Source organism: Erpetoichthys calabaricus, chromosome 8 (genome assembly GCF_900747795.2).
Source record: "Erpetoichthys calabaricus chromosome 8, fErpCal1.3, whole genome shotgun sequence".
NCBI lineage: Eukaryota > Metazoa > Chordata > Cladistia > Polypteriformes > Polypteridae > Erpetoichthys > Erpetoichthys calabaricus.
The window spans coordinates 180,124,454-180,136,575 of record NC_041401.2 but is presented as its reverse complement, the minus strand read 5'-3'; the positions used below and the strand labels follow the sequence as shown (position 1 = coordinate 180,136,575).

At 43.4% G+C, this 12,122-nt stretch overlaps 1 protein-coding gene across 1 annotated transcript in view; it reads left to right on the top strand.

Annotated features, from left to right (window-relative positions):
- The first annotated feature begins 6,697 nt into the window (after positions 1-6,697).
- LOC114656662 (rootletin-like) overlaps positions 6,698-12,122 on the top strand; it is a 141,008-nt gene continuing 135,583 nt past the window's right edge. The window contains exon 1 of the mRNA XM_051930741.1: positions 6,698-6,880. The gene's annotated coding sequence lies outside the window, so the exon portion shown is untranslated. The remainder of the gene's footprint in view (positions 6,881-12,122) is intronic.

Sequence of the window (12,122 nt, the reverse complement as noted above, 5' to 3'; positions counted from 1 at the left end):
AGTGTCCCTCATATAGGTCACCCAGAAGTGCTCCACAGGCTTAGGGACAGTTGCAGCACATCCTGGTGGCACCCCCAGATCCCAACAGGGCTGTAACAAACTCCAATTCCCATGAAGCCCTGTGGGAGTCCGAGGTATCACTGCCATCCAGGGGGTTTGCCATTTAGCATTCTGGGGAAGCTGATGTTCTGTCCACATTTGCTCCCCTGGTCCTTCCAAGGCAGAGGCATCCCAGCCACCCATGACAGCATATTTACCTTAACAGTCTCAAAACCAGTTAATCTAGTTGATTGTCACGGGGAGCTGTAACTTTTCCCAGTGGCTTTAAGAACAAGGAATTGTGCGCAGGGCACCAGTCCATCATAGAGTCCACTGATACACACTCCCACAACAGGGACAATTTGGGAGGTGAGAATATAGTGCATATGTAGATACAGTAGGTTGAAAAAGTTTCGACCCCCTCTGGAAAGCCACCATATTTCCATCATTACAACCTATAAAAATCACAAATGCAGAGTATCACAGTGAATATTTATTTCTCTGTGTACATATTTTGAAACATTTGGAGCTTGGTGAACTAAACAAATGCAAATTGGCAGTCATGAAAAAAGCTGTTGAAAAAGTAATTGACCACATGACACACAGTCAATACTTGGTAGCAGCAACCTTTGCGGCAATAACTGCTTGCAATCGCTTTGGATAGCCGTCTACAAGGTTAGCACATCTGAATGGAGGCAGTTTTTCCCATTCTTTTTTGCAGAACTGCTCCAACTAAGTTTGAAGGCTTTTGTTTGTAAACTGCAATTTTGAGATCACGTCACAAATTTTCAATCTGATTCAGATCCGGACTCTGGCTAGGCCACTGCAAAACCTGGATCTTCTTTTTGCCAAACCATGCTTTGGTTACTTTTGCACAGTGTTTTGGGTCATTGTCCTGCTGACAGTGGTAGCGTCGTCCGAGTCCCAATTTCATGGCTCATGTCTGAAGATTTTCTTCCAAAATCTGGATATACTTCTTACTATCCATTCTTCCTTCAATATGGACAAGGGACCCAGTGCCTGCCCTAGAGAAGTAGCCTCAAAGCATGATGCTCTCACCCACCATGCTTGATGGTAGGTATGATGTTTGCCAGATCATTGGCAGTCCCTTCCGTAGGCCAGACTTTGTGTTGATGCCAAAATGTTACTTTTGGTCTCATCAGACCCAAAGTACACGACTCTTGTCAAGATGTCTGTTAGTAAATTCTAATTGAACTTTCAGATTACTTTTTTTTAGTAGTGGCTTATACCTGGCAACTCTGCCATACAGCCCCCCTCTGTGCAAAACCTTTGATATTGTAGTCTTGTGCACATCGACTCCAGCTGCAGATACTGAGCTTTGCAGGTCACAGACAGTCACCTTAAGACGGGTGGCGAACTCCAGGCCTCAAATGCCGCAGTGGCTGCAGGTTTTCATTCTTACCATCTTCTTAATTAGTGACCAGTTTTTGCTGCTGATTACTTCTTTTATTTTAATTAACTTGACACAGGCCCCATAGTTGTTTCTTTTTCTTTAATTAGCCAAACAATAATGAGAAAAAAACAAGCCACCACATGACCAGCTCCCCTGTACCCATTACACAATATCTGAAATTAAAGAGAGGTGATGGTCTTTGTAAGGTTGATCTCTCAGGTCACCAAAACATGTTGACGGTGCTCTTAGAAAGAACAGATAAATAACAGAGTTCGAAATGTGTGCTGTGGCAGAATGAGAGCAGCAACAAGCTGTGGAATTAAATAACTCGTTTAATTAACAGCAAGAATTTGCTTCTCATTAAGAAAGTGATTGGAGTGAAATTGGTTGGAGTTTGATGCCCCAGTTTAGCTGGTCATCTGTTAGCTTGTTTCACATCTCATTTCTGCTTGGCTGTCATTTAATGAAGAAAGGAATCAATTCAGAGGGATGAATTCTTCTAACAGGGCTATTAAAGTGATGGGGAAAAAGTTAAAACAGCAGTGAAAACTGGCCACTGATTAGGAAAAGGGTTAGAATGAAAACCTGTAGCCACTGCGGCCCACCAGGACTGGAGTTCGCCTTAGGATTTGCTCTTGCTACTTTGACTAGTTTTCTTGACATTTTCTGTGTTATTTTAACAGGGCGGCCTGCCTTAGGCCGGTTCACTATGCTTCCAGTTGTCTTCCACTTTGCTATGATGGCGTTCACAGTGGAGACACATTGAGGCCAAAGAGTTTGGCAGTCTTCTTGGCACCACAGTCAGCTTTAAAATTCTTAATCACAGAGTTTCTCAAGTCATTAGAAAGTTCCCTTGTCTTCATTTTTGTCAGTTTTTGAGTTTTCACCAAATAAGCCACTTGTACCGATTTCTCAGTTGTATGTTCTGAAGAACTGGCCTAAATAATCACTTCTAGACCAGTCAACAAGCTAGAGCAGGGGTAGGCAACGTCGGTCCTGGAGTGCCACAGTATGTGCAGGTTTTTGTTCCAACCCAGTTCCTTAACGAGAACTCAATTATTGCTGATGAAGCACATATTGCTTAAGTGACATTTTAATGCTTCATTTTAGTGGTCTCGCTTGTTAAGGTTCTCCAACCTTAATTGCTTATTTCAATCTTAAACTGCTGCATTCAGTGTTTTTAATTGCTCCTTATTAGCAATAAGATGTAAAACAGGGGTAGGCAATGTCGGTCCTGGTGAGCCGCAGTGGCTACAGGTTTTCATTCAACCCAATTGCTTAATTAGAAACCAATCATTGCCAATCTCAGACCTTATTTAATTTTATGGCTTGTTAGTCTGTGCAATGTAAGGCTTTTATATCGTAGATTTTTTTCCTGTCCAAGGATATCATCCAAATGATTTGAAGCCTAAAACAGATCATTTTCAGTCTGTCACATTTTTCTATTAAGTGTTTTATTAAATCAAACCGTGCATGATGAACACACACAGATTTAATTGGAAAAAAGCTAGCTGGAGAACTGCTGGCTGCTTTGTCTTTTACATCTTATTGCTAATAAGGAGCAATTAAAACACTGAATGCAGCAGCTTAAGATTGAAATAAGCAATTAAGGTTGGAGAACCTTAACAAACGAGACCACTAAAATGAAGCATTAAAATGTCACTTAAGCAATATGTGCTTCATCAGCAATAATTGAGTTCTCGTTAAGGAACTGGGTTGGAACAAAAACCTGCACATACTGTGGCACTCCAGGACCGACGTTGCCTACCCCTGAGCTAGAGGATTCATTGCTTGATTGTTTACGCTTGTTTTCATTACCCTTATTGCATTGTTAACAATCATACAGTCTCCAAGCTCTTAGGGGTTGAATACTTATTCAACAGCAGATTTCACTGATAATGTCCTTTATCGTTGCAGCATAACTTGATTTTCAGGATTTTTGAATGAAAAATTATTGTCCAAGGGGCCCTCATTTGTATGGAACTAAAGATGCATTTTCAAAGTAAAATATTACAGGAAACTTCAATTTTGTCTAAGAGGTCGAATACTTTTTCAACCCACTGTATGTGATATATACGCATATGGGGTGATTCTAATGGGTGGGTCCCCGAGTTAAGATGTGTTACATAATAATGAAGCGATAGAAACTAAATAAACACAGTGCATACCTTGATAGAAATGTAAATGACCCAATCACATTCAGTGTTGGAAATGGTCGCCTTCTTCTTGCAAGCACAGATTGACACGGCACTCCATATTGGCAAAGGTATCCACAAGCATTGTAGGGGTGGTGGCAGCAATTTCCTGTTAAATGTTTCTCTGTGTACGGGGTTTGTTCTTGTAGATTTTTCTTTCCTGTGCTCCCTAAAGGAAAAAAATCCGGAGTTGACAGGTGTTTTGTTGTTTTCCTATTATTTTCCCTTATTTTGTGTAGTCTGCACCCTACATTGTATCCTAAAGGTGACAATTAAAAACAAGCAAAGCAGACACCCGGCTGAACAACACTAAATGATGAAAGGCTGCAACTGCTTCAGTGTCAGACCCACTAATTAGTCAGTCATTGTCCAACACGCTATATCCTAACACAGGATCAATCCCATCCAACGCGGGGCGCAAGGCAGGAACAAATCCCCAGGCAGGGCACCTGCCTACCGCAGGGCACACACTAGGGACAATTTTTGGATTGCCAATGCTCCTAACTTGCATGTTTTTAGACTGTGGGAGGAAACCCATGCAGACACGGGGAGAACATGCAAACTCCACACAGGGAGGACCAGGGAAACGAACCCAGGTCTTACTGCGAGGCACCACCGTACCCCCCCCCCCCACACTAATTAGTCAATAATGGAAATCAGGATGAACAAAAGTAAAAAAAAAAAATCCACATATAACTGCTTAATTTGTATTAAAATGTATTATCTCACTCAATTTTGTAATTTCATCATTGACCCCCAAAGCAAACTGGGAAATGACCGCTCATTTAATGAGGCTAGGAGTCTAATTAAAAACAGAACTTGGCTGGAATAAAAACCTGCAGCCGCCGGGGGTCCCCAGGACTGAGTTTGGGAATCACTGACCTAAATCAACTGTCAGAACCCACTGGTGAGCTCAGTAACCACAAAGCAAGAGTGGTAGGCCAAGGAAGACCCCCACTGTTGATGACAGAAGAGTCCTCACTGTAGTAAAGAAAAAGCTCCCAAACGCCTGTCCGACACACCAGAAACAGTCTTCAGGAGGCCGATGTGGACGTGTCGGCAGAAGACTTCATGAACAAATACAGAGGCCGCACTGCAAGATGCAAACCACACGCCAGCCACAAGAACAGGATGGCCAGAGTATAGTTTGTTAAAAAAAGAAAAAGAAAGTGCCTGCGGAATTCTGGAAAACGGTCTTTTGGACAGACAAGGATGAACCTGATCAGAGTGACAACAAGAGCAAAGTGTGGAGATGACAAGGAACTGCATGGGATCTAAAACAGACCATCTCATCTGTTAAACATGGCGGTGCTGGGGGTGTTATGGCTTGGGCATGTATGGCTGCCACAGGTCCTGACACACTTCTCTTCGTTCATGATGGAACTGCTCACGGCCTTTGCACAATCAATTCTGAGGTGTATAGACACATCTGATCTGCTCAAGTTCCTGTGAATGCTGCCGAACTCATTGCAGTGAGGTGTTTGCGAAACCCAACACGCAAGCTCAACTCGGAGCACCACAGGCTGTGGGTTCTAACATCGGACACAGGAGGCAGCAGCGCCAACCACACCCCCACTCCGGTTTTAATTAAAACTAAGCGAAATAAAATAGGAGTTACCAGAACCGTATGAGTTGTGCTTGTTGTGTGGTTCAGTCCCAATGGAGCCATGTAGGCGGCGGAAGGCGCCCACCATTAGTTGGCAAAACGGCGCCCCTCGGTGTCCGGAGTGTGGACTGAGGGGTGGGAGTGCGGAAAGGTCCACAGCACGCGCTGTTTGAGTTATATACACGGCGCCCCTTGGTTTCTATAGCGCACTTTTCAGTATTATTAGACTTCGAGAACTTTGGGGGGTGGGTGGTCATCGGTCCCCTGAGCGCACACCGTTTACTTATCAAAACTGAGCTCGTCGGTTTCTACCGCGTGGACGTAACGGAAAAGTACGGAGCGCGCACCACTTGGGGTACATAAACGGCGGCACTCGGTGGATTGAGCGGTTCTGACTTGGGAACTCTAGTTTTTACTTTCTCCTACAGGGAAAGTACTGTAGTCATCGTTCAAAAATTTGACCTCGAGATTTTGATGAATCTCGACGTTTTAGACCTCCCCGAGTCCGAAAATACAATTTTTCGAATTGTCTGTCTGTGTGTATGTGTGTAAATACGATAACTTGAGTACGCTTTCACTTGGGTCAACCAAATTTTGCATGCAACTATAAAGTACAAAACGTAGATTTCTATCAACTTTTGACCTATTTCCTCTAACCGGAAGTGGTACTTTTTATTCATGCATCCATCCATCCATCCATTTTCCAACCCGCTGAATCCGAACACAGGGTCACGGGGGTCTGCTGGAGCCAATCCCAGCCAACACAGAGCACAAGGCAGGAAACAATCCCGGGCAGGGTGCCAACCCACCGCAGTTATTCATGCATCTGCAGAGTTCAATTTATTCAACTTTACTTTAATAATAATTGTTCAATATATTATTAATTTGATTTGTTGTTGATGGTTCTTTAATGTACATGATATAAAAATATAATCACTGTCTTGCGGTTTACTCCTCAAATATCTATCCCCATATCTCAGTATACGATAAAGGCTAGGGGAGACCACTTCCGATTTTTTTTTTAAATTCCAAATAGATAGATAGATAGATAGATACTTTATTAATCCCGATTGAATATAATAGGATTTGCTCATTCTTCTGTTCTCCTCAGAGTTTGTTTTTATGTAGCGCTCATCACTGGGCATTGTCTTATAACAGATTCATAAATATGAATTACCTACGGAGTTACGCGCTATACATTTTGTCTAATAAGTACAGTGTCCAAGAGAAAACCGGTAAAACCCGTAAACTCGTGCATGACCAGCTGATGTATAAAAATCCGAAATGTGGTGTTGTACTGCTACGCAGGTGAGGTCGAAAAGGCAAAGATCTCCGAGGCAACCCCTCTGCTTCCAAGCAAAGCTATCAGGTCTGTTTGCCGCGGCCGGCGCGTTTGTTTAACGCATTGTCTGATTTGTGGAAGTGATATGGCTTGTACTGTATATAGGTATTGTGACGGATTGCGGGGGGAGAAAGGGGCATGGTTTAATTTACTAGCCTCCGACACTATGCTTGGTTACTTAGCAAGAAACAATAAAGGAAGGAAGCCGAAGAACTTGAAGATCTTGACGCAAAGTCGATCAGATAGGAAAGAGACAGAGCCGCGAGGAGACCTCCGAACAGCTGGTAAGTGCTTTCAATGCCGAGGTCGGGAATTGGAACTTTTTAAAAGTATGCTGTTTCTTCTGTAAGTATATAAGCGAGCATGTCTTTAATTTTATTACATAGGCTGCAAATCTCGATCCCTGAGAAACGTTCTGCATTGTGACAGCGAAGTTCTTTAAGCGAAGAGTCTGAAAGGTCCTGCACCTCTTCGAGCCTCTGCTTGGACAAAAGATTCGCTTGCAGCATCAGTTAGAAAACAGCTATTAGAATATCTGACTGGACAAAGGTGCATGTCGGTAGCAACAGTTTGTCGATAGAGATCTGATTTGTGAGCAGTTTAAATATAAAATTAATATAATTAGGGGACCAGGTTGTTGGAATTCCTCTTCCCGCAATGCCTGGCGAAGTCCATTTATAGCCCGTTCGGGTGGTTAGGACACCCCCTCCATCTTGGTCGTCCATAGTGGTTAGTCAGCATTAGACCTCGATTACCTATAATCGAGCCTTGGTGTCCGGAGGGCGCTCGCCATTAGTTATACGGCGACCCTCTGTGTAATGTACAACAGAATGTAACTGAAGGGGCGGGTGTTCTGGACACTGACTGGAACCCCCCCAAACCCTGTCACTAAAGTCTGGTAATACTGTTTGCGCGCCGTTAATGAAAGCTCAGGGTCCCACGCACCGTAAAGTCATGAACGGCGATGTGTGCGGTGACCTTGAACTTCAGGAGCCTCGCCCTGGTGTACAGTTTGCAGGACAAGCGAACTTGACGGCTGCTGTTTTTTTTCTGTTCTTCATATTAGACGACATACGGTAACTTACAACTTAACCTGATTTTATCACCCAACGTTCTACACTTTCTCAGTGAATTAAAAGATGCTGGAGATCCAGAGTGTATCATGGCAATATCCGAGACAGGTCGAGGACCATCCCTGGGTTGCAGGACATTTAATCGCAGGACACACGTTCATTTAAATTTATACTGGCCCAAATATGAGACACGAACTTGATGGGACAGACACAAGTGAAGAGTCTGGAGGAATTGGAGGCACCAAGAGAGCGCGTTCATGTCACACTCTGACGGGATGCCGCAGAGGCGGAATTAGGTCTGGTTGGTGACTTTGACAGCCGGTCAAGGGGGGTTTAATTTAAGCATCTTGCCAGGGAGGCGGCACGGAGCGGCCGCACCCTCAAACAAATCGAAATAGCGGTTACAACCTGAGCTGATCAATCCATTTGGGGCGCCGTTTCTATATAGTTAAGGTGTCGCGCGCTCCACAGCACAAGCGGACTGGGGTCTGGTTTTAGCGCTTATGATTTTAAAGTAATTAATATTACAAAATCGCTTTTGATTGTATGGGACAGTTGAGAAGTTGTACGTGGCACTGTTGCGAGTTCCAAAACTTTTTTTTTTTGCCAATGTGTGTTCCCAAAATTCAGTACTCGTCGACGTGTATTAGACGTTCATGTTGCAGAGTCAGCGGTCGGTGTTTGGGTCCCTGGTGCTACCTACTGTAAGTGCGCACAGTTTGCATGTTCTCCCCGTGTCTGTTTCGGTTTCTTCTTGGTGCACAGGTTTCCTGTCACAGTCCAAGGACACGCAGGTTATAGATTGGCGATGCTGATTTGTAACTTGTGTCTAGCTTGAGATGAACTGTCGCACTGGGTTGTTCCCGCCTTGTGCCCTATGCTTGCCGGGACAGACCCCACCTTCCCCGCCACCCTGCCCTCGATGAAGCTGATTTAAAAGATGGATGAATGGATGGATGTTTTAAAGCATCGACAGCAAAATTAGCAACTGGTAGCCTTAGCTACCTGGGGTAATCGGCTTTTGATGTTCACAACCTTTGCTGAGCATATCAGTATCATTCATCCATCCATCCATTTTCCAACCCGCTGAATCCGAACACAGGGTGGGTCACGGGGGTCTGCTGGAGCCAATCCCAGCGCACAAGGCAGGAACCAATCCCGGGCAGGGTGCCAACCCACCGCAGGACACACACAAACACACCCGGCACACACTAGGGCCAATTTAGAATCGCCAATCCACCTAACCAGCATGTCTTTGGACTGTGGGACTAAACCGGAGCGCTCGGAGGAAACCCACGCAGACACGGGGAGAACATGCAAACTCCACGCAGGGAGGACCCGGGAAGCGAACCCAGGTCTCTCAACTGCGAGTCAGCAGCGCTACCCACTGCGCCACCGTGCCGCCCCATCCATTTCTAGGCTGGTGCTTTTGCTGGCAAGACGACACGAGGCAAGAACTGACATCTGCCTGAGCGCCAGTGCATCACAGCTCCACTCCCGCACACTCTCTCATTCACGCACGGATCATCTGAAGATGCCGATTAACCGAATGCTGCATGGCTTTGGGGTAGACGAAGAGATAGCATACATAGAAGACGAGGAGGTGCCAATTCTACAAAGACAGCGCTACAACTGGGGTTCAAATCCATATCCATCCATTCTCCAACCCGCTGAATCCGAACACAGGGTCACAGGGGTCTGCTGGAGCCAATCCCAGCCAACACAGGGCACAAGGCAGGAACCAATCCTGGGCAGGGTGCCAACCCACTGCATCAAATCCATATCCAGACACAGTATTGATATATGACTTCGGTTTTAGGTGTGCACATCGGTGCTGCACGCACCTCATCCAAAAAACGTAATCCCTTTTAGACGCCGCATTTTTATGTTTATTTTTGAAAGAAACGCGCAGTTAAGATCGACAATCTCCGCGAAATGAATCCAAACGCGCTAAATGGTTTGTCAGAGTGACGTCACAAGGGAACCATTATGAGTCCAAAAAGAAGCACCCATATGACGGTTCGTGAAAGTACCTTCACTTTAGACATCTCACTGGTTGCATAATTAACCATGAACAGAGGAAAACTTATTAGTGGAACTCCAACGAGTTCCTAATTTTAAATTAATCCTTGGGGACCCCAAATCTTAAAAAGTTAAGTTGTAAAAAATGGGTGCACAATTTAACGGGCCTATGTTGGACACTCATATGGGAGTTGCGTTTTGGCCCATATGAAACAAATTTGGTGCCTCTATGGGCTTGCTACCTGGGTTAAGGGGTCATACATGCTGATGTTCTTTTAATAAATTCTTGGCTAAAGACTGACAGTGTAGTTAATCCTTTGGACTTCACACCCTGAGGTTGTGGATTGAAATCCCAGAACTGACACTATGTGCCCACAAGCAAGTCACTTTGCCTGACTGTGCTCTAGTTGGAAAACCAAAAAATGTAACCAATTGGATTGATTGTTGTAAGTCCCTTTGGATAAAAGTGTGAGCTAATATTTCATGATTGCTTTTGGCTTAGAAACATGTTATCTAGGCCAGGGGGTTCCCAACATAGTCCTCAGAGACCCCCAAACTGTCCTGTTTTTTTTTCTCACTCCCAGTACACGTGTAGCAGTATTTACCCATATGGGCCCCTTATAGTCCTTGGGTGCACAGTATGAGGGGTCCCATATGGATCACATCTGATAGATAGATAGATAGATAGATAGATAGATAGATAGATAGATAGATAGATAGATAGATAGATAGAAATGAAAGGCACTATATAATGATAGATAGATAGATAGAAATGAAAGGCACTATATAATGATAGATAGATAGATAGATAGATAGATAGATAGATAGATAGATAGATAGATAGATAGATAGATAGATAGATAGATAGATAGTACTTTTGGTATAGTCAGCAGGATAATAGATAGATAGATAGATAGATAGATAGATAGATAGATAGATAGATAGATAGATAGATAGATAGATAGATAGATAGTACTTTTGGTATAGTCAGCAGGATAACAGATAGATAGATAGATAGATAGATAGATAGATAGATAGATAGATAGATAGATAGATAGATAGATAGTACTTTTGGTATAGTCAGCAGGATAACAGATAGATAGATAGATAGATAGATAGATAGATAGATAGATAGATAGATAGATAGATAGATAGATAGATAGATAGATAGATAGATAGATAGATAGATAGATAGATAGATGCCCATATGGGTGTGCTACTTTGGTTTTAGGTTGATTGAAACTTTTTAACTGGCCTGGTCTGTGTCCATATTCAGCATCCCACTTAGGTCTGGTCACTGCTTGACACCTGATGCTGTCATATTAGACTCCGCAATTCTCAAATGATTAGGTATAGTTTCAAAAAGTTAATACATGCATGATCCAGAAAAGGAGAGAGTTGGCAATTCATAATTATCATAGCCTTCATCATCCTCTTTGGATCTAATTGTTTAGTTTACATGAAAGCAATTGCATGCACTCTTAAAAATAAAGGTGCCAAATTGGCTCTTCACAGTGATGCCATAGGGCAGGGGTATCTAACTCCGGTCCTGGAGGGCCACAATGGCTGCAGGTTTTCATTCTAACCACCTTCTTAATTATTGACCTGTTTTTGCTGCTAATTAGCTTCTTTTGCCTTAGTTTTAATTAACTCGACTCAGACCCCTTAGTTCCTTCTATTTCCTTAATTAGCAGCCAAACAATAATGAGACACAAAATGAGCAAACAGGTGATCAGCTCACCACATTATATGAACATAAAGAAAGATGAGGGTCTCTGTAAGGTTGATCTCTCAGGTCAATAATCAGAAACAGAAAATCAACAGTTTGGGAAATGTCTGCCGTAGCAGGAAGAGTGCAGCAGCAAGCCAAGGAATTAAGTAACAGGTTTAATTAACAGCAAGAATTGGCTTCTCATTAAGAAACTGGTTGGAGTTTGAAACCCCAGTTTAGCTGGTCATCTGTTGGTTCGTCTCACGTCACATTTCTGTTTGGCTGCCATTTAATGAAGAAAAGAATCAATTCAGAGGACTGAATCATTAAAAACAGGGTTATTAAAATGAAGGGAAAAGGAGTTAATTAGCAGTGAAAACTGGTCACTGATTAGGAAAAGGGTTAGAATGAAAATCTGCAGTCACTGCGGCCTTCCAGGCCTGGAGTTTGACACCTGTGCCATAGGGGACCCATACTCAGTCCCTAAAAGAGCCATCCACAAGAAGATTCCTAAAAAGAACCTTTTAGTTTAGATCTCTGGCAGGTTCCACAAATGGACAGGAAGGGATAACAGATTTGTGAAGTCCCAATGGATTCCTGATTTTTTTTTTGTTAATTGACTCCCACAGGCTGCGCTCGAGTTTTCTGTTTGTTTGTATCTTGCTAGATTTCTGTTTTGTTCACATAGGAACCCTTTTCAAAGCCCAAATAACCGATTTC